Source organism: Melospiza georgiana, chromosome 32 (assembly GCF_028018845.1).
Source record: "Melospiza georgiana isolate bMelGeo1 chromosome 32, bMelGeo1.pri, whole genome shotgun sequence".
Classification (NCBI taxonomy): Eukaryota; Metazoa; Chordata; class Aves; order Passeriformes; family Passerellidae; genus Melospiza; species Melospiza georgiana.
Genome location: NC_080461.1, coordinates 3180425 through 3199393, shown reverse-complemented (window position 1 = coordinate 3199393; position 18969 = coordinate 3180425). Strand labels below are relative to the sequence as shown.

The following is an 18969-nucleotide window of genomic DNA, read 5'->3' as shown; positions in this document are numbered from 1 at the left end:
TTCAAACATGCTCTTTGCAACCACAGGAGGTTCTTCCCTGCTCCTGCAGTGAGCAGCAGGGGAAGGAGTTACTCCAAGAAAAGGGCTCGGGGTGTGCCTAGGACATCATCCTCCAGTCAGTCCTGCAGACGAGCAGAGACTCCTGACTGGCTCACCAACTGGCATGTAGAAATAAGGACTCCACAACCAGCAGATTAGTGAAGTAGAAGTTTGTTTGTTCAGTGCTGGACACACAGGGAATCACTTCATCAAAGCCGTGTGTGTCCAGCAGAGCAGATGCTCTGTATTAAATACTCTTAAGCTCATACAAATTCGTCATCGCCTATACATATCCATAACCTATCCCCGCCTACTCTCACTTCATATGTTAATCATTTTTTATTGTTCTGCGCCTGCACACTCTTAGCACTGTGTCCTGGATTGCCAAGCAAATTGTATTCTATTTGCCATCTGTATGGCACATGTGTTCTGTTAAGTGGGCAGTTTTCCTTATCTCTTCCACAACCAGAGAGACATCTGCTGATGATAGGCTATTGAATGTCATTGCATGACTGATAAGAACTACAGCATCCCATTGTGAGATGCACTGCCTGGAGGGAGGAGCCAAGCATTCCTAGTTGGATATAATCTGGAGTTTCTGGAACACCAGCACAGCTTTCTCCACTGGATCTTCAGAGGAAGACTACACCCTTCTACAGGATCCCTGCTCCAACAGAACCACACCTGACACTCCAGGGGGACTGCAGCCACAATTCCAATGGGACTGCTGCCAACACCCTGACCAACAGGGTGTCAGGTTGTGTTCTGACTCTATCAGTATCATTTTGGTCTGCTGCATTGTTTATCTTTTTATTTTCTTCCCTAATAAAGAACTGTTATTCCTGCTCCCATATATTTGCCTGACAGCCCCTTAATTTCAAATTTATAACAATTTGGTGGGAGGGGGTTTACATTTTTCCATTTCAGGGGAGGCTCCTGCCTCCTTAGCAGACACCTGTCTTTCCAAACTAAGACGCATTGCTTTCTGGGGGTCTTCTGGGCAGTGGTCATGGGATGAAGTAGGCAGTCTTCCTAGTATGCCCTTTGAATGAACCTGGTCTTTGTGCAGACTCTCTTCACATTTGGCCATTCTCCAAGGCTTCTGGCCATGGTCTGAAACACAGATCCAGTTTCTAGCATTTTTTTGAGCACTTCTTTAGTCTTAAACAATAAACTATATTCCCTTAGGGTATAGAGGATCCCCTTAAAGTATAGGAAAGAGGACCATCTGCTCTTGATTATACAGCAGTACAGGAAAAGGACCATCTTTTTTTGATTACACTGTAAACTACAGTTTGTTTAACCCTTGATTACATAGCCGATTATAATCTGTTTAAGCCTGTATCAGGGCTAAAGTGACATCGTGCAGCCCCATGCAACTGAGGGTTCATTGTGACACAGCATGGCCTCATGGAACCAAAGAATTCAAAGGAATAAAACATTTCTTGCAGAGCTCTGCCTTGGGGAAAGGGAATGTCCTTGGTGGCAGCTTGGGCTTGGCACATACTTGAGGGTGTCTTTCCTCATTTTTCAATGAGGAAACTCAGGAATTTTTGATTGCTTCAAAAAAACAAATCCCTAATTTGCCTGAGTGCAGCCAGTTCTCCAAGCAAAACAGGTCCCAGGCGCGTGAGGAGAGACAGGATGGGGTTGGGAATGTTGAGCAAGGTTGTCCACACTGGGTCAGGCCTCAATGCACAGCTTCTCTGACCAGGCCTGATTGCCTGAGGAAAGTCCCTGGGTCAATAGCCGTCACTGAATGCTGCAATCAACTCTTCTCTAAAGAGAAACTTAATAAAATACAATCTTTAAAATAGGAACTTGTATTTTTTAGAAGCACTTTGAAGTATTTCTCCATTACTGCAGTAGGAAAACCTTCTTAATGAATGGCACCAGATCAGAGGGAAATCAAGGCAGAGCCATGCTTTGTCAGGATTGCCTTGATCCTAATGAACCCTGTGGTGCATTTAGTGCTGAGCCCTGGAATCTCAGAGCCTAAGAGGAGATTGCACAAACCTTTGGAGTCAGTCAGAAAAAAATCCCAAAGTGCCTTGAGGCATTAATGGGTCCCACTGAGGTCCATCCCCAACACAGGCTCCTCATGGACTCCTTGGAGGAGAGAATTGGAGACCAGGATTGCACAAAAACCTCTCAGAGACTCAGTGTGGAAAAGAAAGTACAAAGCACCTTAAACACCTTGCATATCTCAAAGTATTAATGAGCCCCACTGACTGTCAATACAAAGCTCTCAAGGGACTAATTAACGCAAATAACTGGGGTCAAGATTGCACAAACTTCTCACCGAGTCTGTACTGATGCCTCAAGAGGCTACCTTGAACAGAGGTGAGACAGTGTTAGATTGTTTTGTCTACACTGTGAAGAGAACTTGCTAACACTCTATCTGAAGTTCAGAGTTATATACTAATGCAGTACTGAATCTGGAAAGTGTGAAAGCTGAAACTTTAGGCATCAGTATCAAAAGGGAAACACCAAGTACTTTGAAAAAATGGAAGTACCTTGAAGCATTAATAAGCCCACTGAGTGTTGTTACTGACAAAGAATCCTAAGGGACTCATTACATCAGGTAATTGGAGGCCATGATTGCACAAGCCTCTCAGAAATCCAATGCAAAAGCACAACCCAAAGTCCTTTGAAGAACGTGCACTCCCTGGAAGCCCCCACAGGGCCATTGCTGAGCAAGGCTCCCCAGGGACTCCTTCCAGCAGATCCTTGAGGCCACTGGGATGTGGGCTAGGGGGAGATGCTGAGGGCAGGACAAGGGGCTGAGAGTGCCCAGCCTGGCTGGGGCTGTGCCAGGAGGCCCCAGTGCCTCAGGACAAGGTGTCTCCTCACAGTCCTTGGTGGCACAGACCCTGCTGTGCCCCAGGGCAGCAAGACTTGGCTTCTCTTTGTCCCCACCTGTCATCACTGCCTCCAGTTCTCTGCTCTGCCTGGGGCCTGGGGACACTTTCTCAGTTGTGTCCCTCAGTGGGACCCACTAAAGGTACCAGGAACTTTGGAGTTTGGTTCTGACTGTGGATTTTTTAGAGGTTTCTTTATCTCCCTCTCAGGGACTGATGTTCAGGGCCTAAGCACAAAGCCCCAGAGGCTCATTAAAGTCCTGGTGCTGTGTCTGTGCTGCTGAGCTGGGTTGGGCTGCACCAGCAGGGCACAGACAGAGCTCACAGAGGCTCAGCACTGGCAGGGGCTGTGGGATATCCCAGAGGGGGCTGTGCCACAGTGGCACCTCTGCGACTGTGTCATAGAGGCACAGAGCAGCTGTGATGTCAGAAAGGGGCTGTGTGACAGCACAGGGTGGGTTGGGTGAGGTCACAGATGGGGCTATGACATCACAGAGTCTGTAATGTGAGGTCATCAAGCAGCTACAGCATCATAGAGGGCACTATGTGACTTCACTGAGCAGGCTCTGATGGCTCAATTGTATGATATCATAGAGCAGGTTATGATGTCACATGGTGGTGATATGACTTCATAGAGTGGGCTGCAAGGTGACAGAGGAGACATCCTAGAGTGGGCTGTGACATCACAGGACAGGTTGTGTGACCTCACAGTGTCGACTGTAACATGTCTTAGGTTGCAATGCAAGATGTGACCAAAAGTATGTTATCTATCACTGGGAGGTAGTGTCACAATCCATCTTTATGAACCAGTTTCATGATGGTTCGTGGATTGATCTCAGGGTGCAAAAGAACCGACACGGTACAAGGGGTTGGCAGTGATAATCAAAACAAATGCACCTTTATTGAATGACTACAGCAAAATGTGGTAGAGGGATTAAGGGAGAGAAAAGATAGAGGGAAAGGAAAGAGAGAGAGAGGTGGGGGGGGGGGATATAGCTACCAAATGTAGAGACGAAGTTCTTTGGTCCAGTCCAGTTGAGGATCTGCCTGTTACGTTGGGGAGATCTCAAAATCTCTAGCTAACTCAGAGGTTTTTATTATGATAATTCTATTGAAAATTGGGGGCGGGGGGGGGGATACAATAAGGAATAGATGTAACAGGTAATCTATGTTCTCAACAGTAAGCAAGAGTCATTGTCTTCTTGGTCCAGTGGTCACACCTGCTGCAGGCAAACATCTCCCTTTGGGCTGGGGGTTTCAGTCCCAGTGCTTGGAAGGAGGAAAGGGGCCTTTTCACATAGGAGTTTCATGTCTCAGTCCTTGATGGAGAGGCTTCTGACATCTCAAGTCTGTGTGTCACGGTGGTTGTAAAACAGGTGAGGGTCCTCTGTGGGAGACCACCCAAAACTGAGGAGAATTCCAGCCAGTCCGAGAGGTGGGACAGCTTCCAAGGCTATTGTTGCAAAAAGGACACAGAGCCCCCTTCATTGGGCTCAGTGTAGCATACAGCAAACAATACCTGTGAAGACAGTAACTTAGCACTGTGCTCTCCAGGTCTCAGGGCCTTTGGCATGTGACTTTCTCCTTCAGAGCCAGAGATTCCAGACAGGGGTGGTCTTCTCTTCAGTGGTCCCCAAATGACAATCATGAGGCAGATGAGGGAAAATTCGGACAGACTCTCACAGGTAAGGGGTGTTCTTTATCTTTTCCATGTCTCATCCCTCATAACTCTGAGGGCATATCTTCTGTTAATGGCCAGGATGTTAAAACCAGATGGGGCAGTTTTCTTTACCTCTTCCACGACCAATCCTCCCTCTGGGGAGATACTTTCTGTTAATGGGCCATTGAGCCTCACTGCATGACTGATAAAACTGCATCATCGTATTGTGAGATGTTCCACCCATGGGTAGGGGCCAAGCATTCCTAACTGGATATAATGTTAGATGTGGAAAACCACAGCCAGCCTTTTCCCACTGGATCTTCAGAGGAAGGCCAGGAAGACCAGACTACTCCACCACTAGACTTTCAGAGGAAAACTACACCCTTCTGCAGGATCACTGCCTCAACAGAACCACATCTGTCCCTCCAGGAGGACTGCAGCCACCATTTAATTGGACTGCGACCAACACCCTGGCCAACAGGGTCTCAGGTCATATTCTGACTCTGTCAGTGGGTTTTTTTGTATTACTACACTTGCATTTTAAATTTCCTTTTCTTCCTATTCCCATATCTTTGCCTGAGAGCTTCTTAATTTCAAAATTATAATAATTCGGAGGGAAGGGGTTTACATTTTCCATTTCAGGGAGGCTCCTACCTTCCTTACATCTGTCTTTTCAAACCAAGACAGATTCTGGTGCCCAATATGGGGCCTGAGGGCACAGATAGAAAAAATGTTGAGTAACCTCATTTTTTGTGTGTTGGATATAGAAATCTTGTTAGGTGGCACCAAGTGGTCCAGCTTACTCTGTTTTGGGTGGCATGTGGTCATGGCTATATTTCTCCCATTTGCAGGCCCTTATCTAAACATGAATCCTATAACTAAGGCTACTGTGGCTTTATGGGTTAATAAGGTGAAGAATTAATGGATTTTTATCTTCCTCTCAAAGGAGGGCACATGGATTCAGAGCTATCATACACTAATTGTATGGCTTTGGGGTTACTTTAATAATGATACTTACTGTGAAGAAATGACACCAGGGGAAATTTTCTCCCAACCCTTCACCCAGCTCTTTGGGTCTGCCCCACCAGTTTTCAAAGAGTTCAAATCTTCTCTAAATGCTAATGATATCATACAGGGGCTGGTGTTGCTGATATGCCTGTTCTATTAAGCATTAAGAGATAAGGGAAGATTGACTTGGATAAGCACCCTGATACCGACCCCAGAAACTAGGGATGATGCCCCAGAGCCTTACCCTGCCCCACAGCCCACCCCAGAAATTAATCACCCAGATTGGGTGGAGTTTCTGGTAAAGGAGATGGGCCAGATGCTGAAGGAGCACATTTCCCCAGCTGGTGAGAAACCCTCCCCTTGCCTCAAAGAGGGAGAGCCTGATAGTGCAGCCACTGAAGCCACAGATGTTACAACCATCCAGGTTCCAGCTGTACCACAAGGGCAGCCCCAGACAGCAGCAGTCACTCCTGTGGAAATGAGGAAGTCTAACATGAAATCAGAGCACCCAGATAATGGTAAGATAAGAAAGGAGAGCCCCCACAACTTGCAGGGGAGCAGGTTGAGATCATCTCCGAGTCCCTGACATATGAAAGTCTCCATAATCTGCACAAAGACATTGTACAATGGGAACGTGAGGCTTACAGAACCTGGTTACTGGTCTGGAACCTTACGGGTATAGGTGTGCAACTGGATGGTGGTGAGGCAAAGAATTTGGGACCCCTGACACAGGACTCAGGTGTGAATCAGGTTTTCGTAAGCCAGGGTCCCTTTCCCTCAGGGAGCAGCTTTTAATGAGTGTCAGAGAGAGGTTTGTCCACAGACAAATGCAGGAGCACCATGATAGAATGTACTGGAAGACCCTTGAGGAAGGGATCCAAGAGCTGAGAGAAGCGGCAGTATTGGAGGTACTCTTTGGGAGGGATGGACAGCATGATAATGACCAGGACAAGGTCAGGTGCACAGGCAAATGCTGTGGAGTCTGGCAAATCTGGGGCCATCCCAATACATCACCTTCATTGCAACAATTAATGCCGATACCAACCGAGAGACAGTGGGTTCTGTAGCCAACAAGCTTAGAAACTGTGAGTGTGATCAATGACCCCATGCAGGATCATGTCTCTGCTGTGGTTAAGAGTCTCCAAGAGGACATAAGGGAGATGAGGGAGGAGGTGAGGAGGAACAGTTCCCACATTGCACCAGTACGAGTCACAGGCCCCAGAGTCAGAGCCCAACGTTCCCCAGAGAGAGAGGGTACACCCTGCAGGCTGAGCTGTGGCTTTTTCTGCGTGACCATGGGGAAGACATGGGAATGGTGGGATGGAAAACCCACTTCTGTCCTGGCAGCATGGGTGCACCAGCTCAAGGAAGTAAACATTAAGCAAGTGATGTTCCACCGAAGTGAAAGCCTTCATTGACCAAGCTGCCAGGTATGATCTGTCATATCTCCTTGAAGGAACCTCTAGTATGTATGCCCAGGAAAGAAGTAAAAACCAGGCCTAGAGAGGCCCTGCCTCTAGCCAATAAGAGGCACAGGAAAACTGGGTCTTTTGGATGGTGTGGATTGATAACCTGGCACATCAGAGCCACAGAAATATGGCTCTGAAGTGTTAGTTGATACTGATGCACACCGTACCCTGATACTATCAGGACATGTGGGGGCAGAACCCGTTTCCACTGCCAGGGTGATGGGGAGATCACAGCAATTGACTCTGATGGAAGTTGAGGTGAGCCTGACTGGGAAGGAGTGGCAGAAATTCCTAATGTGAGTGGCCCAGAGGCCCCGTGTATTCTGGGCATAGACTTCCTCCGGAATGGCTTTACAAAGACCCAAAGGGACTCAGGTGGGCTTTTGGAATAGCTGCTGTAGAGACAGAGAACATGAAGCAGTTGAACACCTTGCCTGGACTATGAAAAGACCCATCTGCAGTAGGACTCCTGAAGGTGGAAGAGTAATGAGTGCCGACTGCCACCTTTGACGGTGCACCGCTGGTAGTATCAAATGAATCAAGATGCTGTGATCCCCAACCACAGAATGATCTGTGAGCTTGAGAGCCAAGGTGTGGTCAGTAAGGCCCACTCACCCTTCAACAGCCCCATCTGGCCTGTGTGCAATTCTGACAGAGAATGGAGATTGACTGCGGACTCTCCTGCCTTAAATAAAGCGACTCCACCGCTGAGCGCTGCTGGGCCGGACATGCTGGAACTCCAGTATGAGCTGGAGTCCAAGGCAGCAGAGTGGTACGCCACTGTTAGCATTGCTAATGCATTTCTCTCCATTCCTCCGGCTGCAGAATGCAGGCCTCAGTTTGCTTTCACCTGGAGTGGCATGCAGTGCACCTGGAAATGCCTGCTGCAGGGGTGGAAACACAGCCCCATCATCTGCCATGGACTGATCCAGGCTGCACTGGAAAAGGGTGAAGCTCCAGAACACCTGCAGTACATGGATGGCATCATTGTGTGGGGGAACACAGCAATGGAAGTATTTCAGAAAGGAGAAAAAATCATCCAGAATCTACTGGAGGCCAGGTTTGCCATCAAGAAGAGCAAAGTCAAGGGACCTGCCTGAGAGATCCAGTTCCTGGGAGTGAAGTGGAAAGATGGACGGCGTCAGATTTCCACTCAGATCATCAGGAAGATCACCGTGATGTCTCCACCAACCAGCAAGAGGGAAACACCCGCTTTCCTAGGCACCATAGGCTTTTGGAGAATGCACATTCCTGAGTACAGTCAGATCGTGAGCCCTCTATACCTGGTCACTCGCAAGAAGTACGATTTCCACTGGGGCCCAAAGCAGCAACAAGCTTTTACCCAGATTAAGCAGGAGATCGCTCATGTGGTACCCCTTGGCCCATTTAGGACTGGAGCAGATGTAAGGAATGTTCTTTGCTCTGCAGCTTGTCCTGGTGCCTTTGGCAGAAGGTGCCTGGGGAGACTCGAGGCCGACCACTGGGATTCTGGAGCTGAAGTTACAGAGGGTCCACAGCCATCTACACTCCCACAGAGAAGGAAATCTTGGCTGTCTATGAAGGAGTCCAGGCTGCCTCAGAGGTGACTGGCACAGAAGCACAACTCCTCCTGGCACCCTGACTACCAGTGCTGGGGTGGATGTTTAAAGGAAAGGTTCCCACCACCCACCCCGCCACTGACGCTATATGGAGGAAATGGATTGCTCTTATCACACAGTGCACCCGTATAGGAAACCTGAATCATCCTGGGATTTCGGGGATAATTACAAACTGGCTGGAATGTGAAAACTTTGGTCTCGCTGATGAAGAGGAGCAGGAACAAGTTACAAGGGCTGAAGAAGCTCCACGATACAACCAACCACCACCAGAGGAAACACAATACGCTCTTTTCACTGACGGTTCCTCTCACATCATAGGGATGAATTGGATTTGGAAAGCAGCCGTATGAAGCCCCACATGACAGGCTGCACAAGCTACCGAAGGAGAAGGTGGATCAAGTCAGCTTGCTGAACTCAAGGCCGTTCAGTTGCCCCAGGACATTGCTAAGAGAGAGAAATGGCCAAAGCTCTACCTCTACACTGATTCATGGATGGTAGCCAATGCTCTGTGAGGTTGGCTGGAAAGGTGGAAAAAGGCTAACTGGCAGCGTAGAGGAAAACCAATTTGGGCTGCTGATGAGTGGAAAGACATTGCTACCAGGGTAGGGAGGCTACCTGTGAAAGTCCACCATGTAGATGCCCATGCTCCCAAGAGTAGAGCTAATGAGGAACACTGGAACAATGAGCAGGTAGACCAGGCTGCAAAGATAGGGGTGTCCAAGATAGACTTAAATTGGGAACACAAGGGAGAGTTATTCCTAGCTGGATGGGCCCATGATGCCTCAGGCCATCAGGGCAGAGATGCCATCTGTAAGTGGGCACGAGACCGAGGGGTGGATTTAACCATGGACAGTATTTCTCAGGTTATCCACGACTGCGAGATGTGTACTGTCATCAAGCAGGCCAAGCCCCTATGGTGTTGGGAAAGATGAAAGTTTGGCAAGAAAGTTTCACAGATATGTATGCTTAGCAGAAAGATTTTTAAATGTAGAGTCTGATGAAGGAATGGAGATGGAAGCAAGTTTTGATATAGAAGAAAAGAATTGCTAAAACAGTCTTACTGGATAACTAAGATGGCAAAGGGTATGTTAGTGAGAAGGGGGTTTTTATGACTTAGAGCAAAGGATAAACCCACCTCAAACAAGCAGACGTTTTTACCAAGCAGAAAGATAGCACAGGCAAACAAGCCTGCTGATGTTGCAAGTAGAAAAAAGGTCTCCAGATTTTCCACTGCAAGAAAACTGAAAAACAACTTCTAGCTTAAACTGTAATGTACTAACTTTTAGTGATTGGAAAATACTAACATGAATATGGTAATTATAGCAGTAATGATAGGCTATAGATAATAGTTAAGGTATAGGTTGGTTCTACTGTATTAAGATGCTCAGCAAAGAAAAGTATATAATGCAATGCAACCAAAACCAAATGGTCTCCAGGCCTGCCTGTAGCAGGAGCTGACAGCTGCAGGCACAGGCTCTGTCGCCCACAACCCTGGACTGCTGTAACATCTTAGAATAAACTGCATTTTGAAGACCCACCTGGAGTCCCACATCCCTCATTTCGGCTCTTACACCTGAGGACCCTGATTGGAATTTTGACCTGATTGAGGTGGATGCACGCCAAGCCCTTGAGCAGAGTTCTGGCCTGCCAAGTGATTGTTTGCATGGGTATTTGCCACCACGGTGCACTGTTTTTAACAGGGCCTGGTTAAGGGGGCGATGGACCTGTGTGCTTGCACCTGCTTTGCGACAACAGCCCAGGAATTTTCCCACCTCTTAGCCCAATGAACTTGCTGGAGCAACTTTGGTGGTCCTCCCCATGGAAAATCCTTTGTCTGTTTCACTACCACCATGATGAACAGAGATTGAAGCCCCTCTGCCAAGGACTGAGACTGAGACCCCTATAATTCTGACACAGTGTGCTGACCAGATAGAAGTGAGCAAAAACGTAGTGGCCAAGGGCCTTGCTGGAGACAGACAGGTACTGTGGGGACAGGGACATGGGGCTGGAGGTGGCCCTGTGGTACCTCAGTGTCCCCACATCCCCTCCATCGCCCTGAGAATCTTCATGTCCCCAAACCACCACTGTGTCTGCAACCCCTCCCAGTGTCCCCATGGCACCTCCTTGAGGGAATATGCAGGGTGCTCCAGGAGGTCCTGATGTCCCCAGCCTCTCCTGGTGTCCTCAACCCTGCCTGGTATCCCTGTGCCACCTTCTAAAGGGGGTAGACCACATGCTCCAGGAGGTCCCCTTGTCCTCAAGCCCCACAATGCCCCCAACTCCCCCGATGTCCCCAACCCCTCCCAGTATCCCCATGCCACCTTCTTGAGGACAAAGGCCAGGTGCTTCAGGAGGTTCCTGCAGGTGATGGCCTGGGTGTCATTGGCGCCGTCTTTGTAGCCCAACAGGTGCTTGAAGGCCAGCACCAGCTGGTTGCTGAGCCTGAACAGGATCAGCTTGGGTACAAAGGCCACCACCTCTGTCACCACATGTCCTGTTATGGTGACAATGGTGAGTTTGGTCCCAAAACAGTGACACCCCATGCTTGGGAACAAAGTCCTCCATGGTCAGGCCCTGTCCCACCCTGGCAACACCATCATGTTTCACCCAAAAGCAGTGTCACTCTATGGTTTGGGACAAAGGCCACCACTGCCATCAGCTCCTTTCTCACCACGGTGATGCTGCCATGCTTTGTCCCAGGACACCCCAGCATCCCTTTCAAAGTGTCCCCCTGTCTCCGTGCTCCCTCCCTGGTATCCCAGTCCCCCGTGCTACTGTCCCCAGTGTCCCCACCTGCCATCCCCACTGTCCCAGCTCGCTGTCTACTGGGACCAAAGGCGCCTCAGATGTGCTGTACCTGGGGCCGCAGCTCAGCAGCCACTTGGTCTCTGGGGACACCCGCCGATGTCACCTCAGTCTGGTGTCCCCGCTGCTCGGTGTCACCCCCTGGTCCATGTCCCCGCTGTTCGGCGTCATCCCGTGTCCTGGGATCACCCCTGTCCCGGTGTCCCCCTACTCGGTGTCACTCCCCGGTCTGTGTCCCCCTCGGTCCGGTGCCACTCCTCTCTTCCGGTGTCCCCACTGCCCAGTCCACAGTGTCCCCTGCCTCCGTTAAACCCCCGGTCAGGACTCCCTGTCCCCGGGGTCACCCTCGTCCCCGTGTCCCCCCACCCTGTTCTGGTGTCTCCTCCGCTCGCCGTCCCCTCTGCCCACAGGGCAGGGGCACAGCGTCCCCTGGAGCCGTTAACTTCCCCGGACCGGGCCTCGGTGTCCCCCCACCCGAGTGTCGCTTCTGTTCCCGGCCGCTCCTCGCCCAGGTGTCACCCCGCTTCCGCCCGCCTTCCAGCACTCCCATTGCCCGTGTCCCTCTTGCCCGGTTCCCATCCCTGTCCCGTTCCCGGTCCCATTCCCGTATTTCCAGTCCCATTCCCGGTTCCAGGCACCCGGTCCCTGTTCCCATTCCCAGTCGCAATTCCGGTCCCGGCTCCTGTCCGCATTGCCAATCCCAGTCCCGTATTCCCTGCGGCATTCCCGCTACCTGTCCCCTCTCACCGCACGCCGCCGCCATCGCTCCGGCCCTCATGTGACCGAGGAAACCCCACGGTGCTCCCGTCCACCAATCCCAGCGCGCGATCTCTCCTGTATTTGCGTAACCACGCCCTTCGGTTTGGCCCCGCCCACCGCCGGCTGCAGCCGCCTCCAGGCGCTGTTTGCTTCCAGTTCCCTCCCAGTGCTCCCAATAAAAGCGGGACTGGCAGGGAAAGCGCTCCCAATTCCTTCCCGCGGCTCTCAGGGTCGCTCTCACTGCCGCGCGGGGCGGGGCCGCTATGGGAACCCCACCCTAGGGCAGAGCACGGCGCCTTTTGGGTGCCGGCACTACCCGGGCCGGGCTGGGAGCGGAGGAGGAGCGGGAGGAAGAGGCGGGACAGAGAAAGAGGAAAAGGAAGAAGACGAGCAGGAACTGGAGAAAGAGACGGGCAAGGAAGAGCAGCAGCGTCAGCAACACCACGCGGTTTCCCCGCTCAGGCCGCAGCTCCCCCGGCTCCTGCTGCATCGCCCTCCTCGCCTCCAGAACCCGCAGGTGAGTGGGGAGCGGGAGCTCGCCCCAAATCCATCGGGGGGGGGGGTCTCTGGGAGAGTTTTTTTTTGTGGGGAAGGGATCTTAGGATCTTCCAGGACCCAAAAGCTGAGTCACAAATAACCCTTGGGGAAGTCCCGCGTGCCCTGTCCCTGCGGGCAGAGAGGCGATCTCGGGTTTGGGGATCCCAGGGAAAGCCGGGGGGAACGCGGGAGCCCCGGAGGGGGGAGAGCACAAAGGGGCGATTACACAGCTGGGATACCCCGGCAGCCTGGAGGGTTGAAGGAAGCGAGAGATGAGCGGGCTCCGGGCCCCCCGAGGCTGAAAGGGGCGCTGACTTCTGCAGCTGCACTTGGGCAGCGGGACCATCAAAGCCAACACACTCAGCCCTTGTTTTCACGCCCAAAGCAGGATTTCCCGTTCCTAAACCTTGGCCGTATGGAGGAAGAGGAGGCTGCGAGGAAGAGGAAGATGGCCTGGGAGCCCCAGGCAGGTGAGGAGGAAGTCAGGGCCCTTTCCCCCTCTGTCCTGCTCCATCTCCCAGCCCAGCACGGCCCCCGGCTGCAGGACAACCCTGTTGCCAAAGTTGTCCTGCTTGGGACGCACTGGGGGGGGAATCTCCTTGCCCTTCCGTGTGGCATGGAGGCAAATCCCATCCTCGCCTTGTCCTTCCTCTCCCCAGGCACTGAGCTGAGGGCGGAGACCAGGGAGGATGAGTCACCACAGCAGAATCTCGTGGATGAGGCCATTTTGAGCAGCTCCACAGCACAGGAATCTAACGGGGAAGAAAAGTCCTGGAGATCCCTCACGAGGAGGGGCTGCAAACGCAGATCACGGGGATCTGAGGAGGAAAGACCCACCCTGGGCCGGGAAGGTGGCCAGAGCTCAGAGCTGGGGGTCCCCGAGCAGCTTCAGGATGGGAAGAAGTCCTACAGGTGTGGGGAATGTGGGAAGAGCTTCAGCCGAAGCTCAGCCCTGATCCGCCACCAAAGGATCCACACTGGAGAAAGGCCCCATGAGTGTGGGCAGTGTGGGAAGAGCTGCAGAGATAACTTTGACCTGATCAACCACCAGAGGAGCCACACGGGGGAACGGCCGTATGAGTGTGGGGAATGTGGGAAGAGCTTTCAGAGAAGCTCCACTCTTCTGAAGCATCAGCGGACACACACAAATGAGAGGCCCTATGAGTGTCCCAAATGTGGGAAGAGGTTTCAGACAAGCTCCCATCTGCTCACACACGAGCGGATTCACACAGATGAGAGGCCCTTCCGCTGCCCCGACTGCATGAAGGGCTTCAAATATAACCCCGACCTCATCAAGCACCGGCGCATCCACACCGGGGAGAGGCCCTACGAGTGTCCCGAGTGTGGGAAAAGATTCACCCAGAAATCGAACCTGATTGTCCACAAGAGGATCCACACCGGCGAGAGGCCCTATGAGTGTGGGCTGTGTGGGAAGAGATTCAGCCAGAGCTCTGAACTGATGCTTCACCAGAGGATCCACACTGGGGAACGGCCTTACGAGTGTCCCGACTGTGGGAAGACCTACAGCCGGAGTGATCACCTGATGATCCACCAGAGGAGCCACACTGGGGAGCGGCCCTACGAGTGTGGGGAGTGTGGGAAGAGGTTTCAAAGCAGCTCAGATGTCCTCGTACATCAGCGCATTCATACAGATGAGAGGCCCTTCCGCTGCCCTGACTGCGGGAAGGGCTTCAAGCACAACTCCACCCTGGTCACCCACCAGCGCATCCACACTGGGGAGAGGCCCTACAAATGTCCCCAGTGTGGGAAGACCTTCAGCCAGAGGTCAGCCTTGACCCAACACGAATGGAGGCACCACTCGGAAAGCCCTGTGAGTGCCCCAAGTGTGCCCCAAGCGTGCACTGCTACAGTTCCCCAAGTGTGCACTGCTGCAGTTCCCCAGGTGTGCACTGTTACAGTTCCATACCCCGTGGCAGTGTTTGTGCTGCATGCTGTCCAGTGGGCAGAGCCCCAGTGATCTGTGGTGCTGGTAAGCTGTGTTGGGAAGACACCTGGCTGGGGGCTCTACCTCTTAATGGCTCCATGTAGCCTTGATTATCTTTTAATTTCTCTCTGTCCTTTCAAAACACCCCAAACCAGGATAAAAATAAAAACATTGAACTAAGACAAGGATGAGGACATGTGGGGATCTTCCAGGGGATGTGGGGGCTGCTATGTTCCAGGGAGTTGAGGGTTCCTGGGTGGGAACTTGGGGGCTGCTCTGGGCTTTGGGCACCCCAGGCTGAGTGACTCTGGCTGCAATGGGAGAGCATGGCAGAGTTTCTTGGGTAGCTGATCAAGGACCCCCTGCCCTGGAACTGTCCCCATGACTCCCTGTCCTGGTTCCCCATGTCACCTGTCCACGATCCGCCTCTCCCTGCTGTCACTCCCCTTGCTCCCCACCCGTTCCCATGCCACTGCACTTCTTGTCCCGTCCAGCTCCCATCCCAGTCTGGATCCCGTTCCCAGTCTCATTCCCCGTCCCGGTCCACTATTTGTCTGGTTGCCGTTCCCATATTCCCAGGCCCATATTCCGGGTCCCACTACCGATTGTGCGTCCGTTCCCATATTTCCCTTTCTATGTTCCCAGTCCCATTCCTGTATTCCCGTTTGCGATCCTGGTCTCATCTTCCTAATCCCCATCTCATATTCTCTCTCCAGTTGCGGTTTCCATATTCCCTGTTCTGGTCCCATATTCCCATTCCCGCTCCCTGTCGCCATTCCCGCTCCCTGTCCCCTCTCACCGCACGCCGCCGCCATCGCTCCGGCCCTCACGTGACCGAGGAAACGCCGCGCTGCTCCCGTCCACCAATCCCAGCGCGCGATCTCTCCTGTATTTGCGTAACCACGCCCTTCGGTTTGGCCCCGCCCACCGCCGCCTGGAGCCGCCTCCAGGCGCTGTTTGCTTCCAGTTCCCTCCCACTGCTCCCAATAAAAGCGGGACTGGCAGGGAAAGCGCTCCCAATTCCTTCCCGCGGCTCTCAGGGTCGCTCCCACTGTTCCCAGTATCACTCCAGTGGGCCGGGGCCCCTTTAGGAACCCCCCTAGGGCAGAGCGCGGCTGCATTTGGATGTTGGCCACTGCCCGAGCCGGGCTGGGAGCGGAGGAGGAGCGGGAGGAAGAGGAGGGACAGAGGAGGAGGAGGAAGAGCAGGAACAGGAGGAATACGAGATGCAGCAGCAGAACCAAGCCATTCCCCTGCCCGCCCGTTCAGGCCGCTGCTTCCCCTGTCCCGCCGGCATCGCCCCCCTCCGGAACCCACAGGTGAGCGGGCTGGGGGTGGTCTCTGGGAGGGCTTTTTTGCGAGGCCGGGGATGTTTGGATCTTGCTGGACGCCAAAGCAGAGCCACAAATGCCCCTGGAGGGATCTTGGGGGTCCCGCTTGGCGATCACCCGGTACCGACGGGCACAGCGGCAATCACGGATTTGGGGATCCCAGGGAGAGCCGGGGGGAACGCGGGAGCCCCGGAGTGGGGAGAGTGCAGAGGGGTGATCCCGGAGCCGGGGGACAAACCGGCTGCCTGGAGGGGTGCGGGAGGCTGGGGATGAGCGGGCTCTGGGCCCCCCGAGGCCGAAACGGGCGCTGACTTCTCCAGCTGCACTTGGGCAGCGGGACCATCAAAGCAACTTCAGTAAGCCTTGTTTTCCCCCAAACCAGGATTTCCCATTCCCAAGCCTTGGTCCAATGCAGAAGAAGGAGTAGGCTGCAAGGAAGAGGAAGATGTCCCGGGAGCCCCAGGCAGGTGAGGAGGAAGTCAGTGCCCCTTTCCCCCTCTGTCCTGCTCCATCTCCCAGCCCAGCACGGCCCCCGGCTGCAGGACAACCCTTCTGCCAAAGCTGTCCTGCTTGGGACGCACTGGGGGGGATCTCCTTGCCCTTCCGTGTGGCACGGAGGCAAATCCCATCCTCTCCTTGTCCTTCCTCCCCCAGACCAGGAGCTGAGGCTGGAGACCAGGGAGGACAAATCCCCACAGCAGAACCCCATGGAAGAGGCTGTTTTGAGCAGCTCCACAGCACAGGAACCCAACGGGGGGGAAAAGTCCTGGGGAACCCGTACGAGGAGGGGTTGTAAACGTAGATCACGGGGATCGGCAGAGGAAAGACCCACCCTGGTCCGGGGAGGCAGCCAGAGCTCGGAGCTGGGGGTCCATGAGCAGGTTCAGGATGGGGAGAAGCCCCACAAGTGCTCAGAATGCGGGAAGAGCTTCAGCAAGAGATCCTACCTGATCCGCCATTGGAGAATCCACACTGGGGAACGGCCATACGAGTGTGGGGAGTGTGGAAAAAGCTTCTTCGAGCACTGCCTGCTGATTGTCCACCAGAGGAGCCACACGGGGGAGAAGCCTTACAAGTGTGATAAATGCAGGAAGAGATTTCAGATCAGCTCCACTCTCGTCAGGCATCAGAGGATTCACACAGATGAGAGGCCCTTTCTCTGCCCCGACTGTGGGAAAGGATTTAACCGTAATTGCACCCTCATCAAGCACCGGCGCATCCACACCAGGGAGAGGCCCTACAAGTGTCCTGAGTGTGGGGAGAGCTTCTCCCAGAGCTCTCGCTTGACCAAACACCAACGGAGCCAGCACTAAGGGCAGCCCTGCAAGTGCCCTGAGGGCAGGAAGACCTTCCTGTGCTGCTCCAGCTCCATCCCTCACTGTAGGATCCGTGCTGGATGATCCCCAGTAAGCCATTGTGGGCAGAGCCCTGGTGATCTGTGGCGCCGGTGATCTGTGTTGGGAAGACACCTGCCTGCGGGGCTCCACATCCTCCTGGCTCCCCATGGGCACCTGCACACATCCACAGCCCAACATCAGAAATCCATTGTGGAGAGTAGATCGGTCAACTTCTGACTGCAGAAAAATCTCACGTTTTTCATCATCTCAGTGGCATTGAGCAATACTGGATAGCCTTGCAGGTCTTCTCCTACATAAATCCAGTGTTTTAGTTCTCCATGGCCCATGGCTGTCTTTCACAGCCAAATGAGGACAGACTGGGGCAAACCCCCTGATTTTGGAGACAGTGGGATGGAAACCCCTCCAAAAAATGTTCTTTCCACCCACCCAAGCACATGGATGCTCTGCTGGCTGGGACATGTAAATAATTTTTTTTTTGGCCTTGATTTTCTTTTCCTTTCTGTTCATCCCTTTGAAACTCTTGAAACTGGGGTAAAAATAAAGACATTGAACTAAACATGGATGGGGGCATGGGATGACAATGACATGGGTGGGGACAAGGGGGGACATGGAAATAGGTGGGGACATGGGTGACCCAGACATAGGTGGGGACATGGGAGGACACAGACATGGGGGTGATGCCCTAAGTTTTAGCTTTCATATTTTTCGGATTCTATATTGCCTTGTGTGTAACTCTGAACTTTGTATGGATTGTTAGTAAGTTCTCTTCACGGGGTAGTTAGACAAAACCATCCTTTTCCAGCTTGAGAATCCAAGGACATCTGTTATGGCCTCAGACCCAAAAAGCATAAACAGTGAGTTGAAGGGAGAAGACAAGGAGGATAGGACTTCATAACCTGAAGTTATAATTGGACAACTAACCCCAGTATGTAAATAGTTATTTACCAAACCATTATTTATGAAAGTGTGAAAAACTTATAAAAGTGTGAAAACTTGTGACTGGTCCATGTTGTGTCCATCTTGGGCAGAGCCCCGGCCAGGCTCTTGTACTGCCCAAGGTATATCCTTTAAAGGCCTTTTAATAAACACCTGCTTTATTCCTTTAACTCTGTCTAGCCTCTGTTCCAGGTCAGCCTCTCATAGGCATCAGTTCTGGCACCCCATGAAGGGACAGAAGGCATCAGGAAAAGCCCCTGGACCAGAGGAAGACCTAGCTGCTCCCCCCCACTCTTGCCAGCACTCCCAGGGTGCCCCAGCTGCAGTAGTGAAGGTATCAGAGCCTGAGAATCCTTGGGCCTGGCACGGAGGCATGTGAGTAACTCAACAAAGGAGGTATTCTGTTTTAGCACCTGTGTTAGCTGTTAGGAGATCTCTTGTAGTTTTGTTTAGTGTGGAAGGACCCTAGGGGGTCCAGGTGGAGTTGCTTTATGTTCAGTCTCTGTCTCACCCACTAGAGTGAGAGAGGAGACTCTCTGGAAAAGTGAGCCTTTAGCACTACAGTGGGAAGTATTGGCCTGAGGCCTGGGCAGGTGCCATAGGTTAGCTCCTGCACTATGGTTCCAAAGGTTGTGAGCTCTAATCCTGCATCTTACTTGTTCT

The 18969-nt window shown here is 52.6% G+C and overlaps 1 pseudogene; it reads left to right on the top strand.

Annotated features, from left to right (window-relative positions):
• The window catches only part of LOC131094962 (zinc finger protein 850-like), a 566308-nt pseudogene extending 547832 nt beyond the window's left edge, over nucleotides 1–18476 (top strand).
• The last annotated feature ends 493 nt before the right edge of the window (nucleotides 18477–18969 follow it).